The sequence below is a fragment of the Etheostoma spectabile genome, chromosome 21 (genome assembly GCF_008692095.1).
Source record: "Etheostoma spectabile isolate EspeVRDwgs_2016 chromosome 21, UIUC_Espe_1.0, whole genome shotgun sequence".
Taxonomy (NCBI): domain Eukaryota; kingdom Metazoa; phylum Chordata; class Actinopteri; order Perciformes; family Percidae; genus Etheostoma; species Etheostoma spectabile.
The window spans coordinates 22,430,649-22,431,429 of record NC_045753.1 but is presented as its reverse complement, the minus strand read 5'-3'; positions in this window follow the sequence as shown (position 1 = coordinate 22,431,429).

Genomic DNA, 781 nt, shown 5'->3' with positions numbered 1-781 from the left:
TGTGTGTGTGTGTGTGCGTGTGCGTGCGTGTGTTTGGGTGCGCAACGCGCTGAATTCTCTAGTTATCTGGCAGCAAAATAGTAATTAAACCCAGTGACTCCAAAATGTCTGCTTGCATGCCGCCTCCTGCTGCAGCGCTTTGCACGCAGCTCACAGTGCGCCCACTATGCTGTGACCATCACCGTCTGTATGCCAACTATAATATATATAATATACTTTGGCTCGGTGTGATTAACAACATTTGTGAGCGTTGAAATGAGGTTAAGCAAAAAGATCCTGCAAAGATCAAACTGATTCAGATGCACTGGTTTTGTTATGCAACATTTTAAATAAACAGGCCTAATATACCTTAACTGGAATAGGCATGCAAATAACTTCCTTAAACACTGTCCCTCTGCTCAGTATACTATGGCACAAGACGGTATTTGAAACAAATTAGTAGCCTAATTATTTAGACCTAAAGATGCGTGGATTATATTATCATAAACAAGAAGAGTTTTGTAACAGCTAATTCTGAATGAACATGCTTCCAGTGCGAGCACACTTTGACCAAGTGATTCAAAGTGACCTAAATTGGGATTTAATTCATTTTTTTTCCCCCCAAAGAAGTTCCACTGATTCTTAATACTCTCTCTACCCTCAGAAACAGTTCCTGCGCTGTGAAGAATGAGGTCGTGTGCACCTTATAGACCCTGTCCATTTGATTTATAGTCCTAAATCTAAAAAGAAAAAAAAGGCCACTGGGCATCAGTCTGTTGATAAAGGGGCTAGACACACAGCG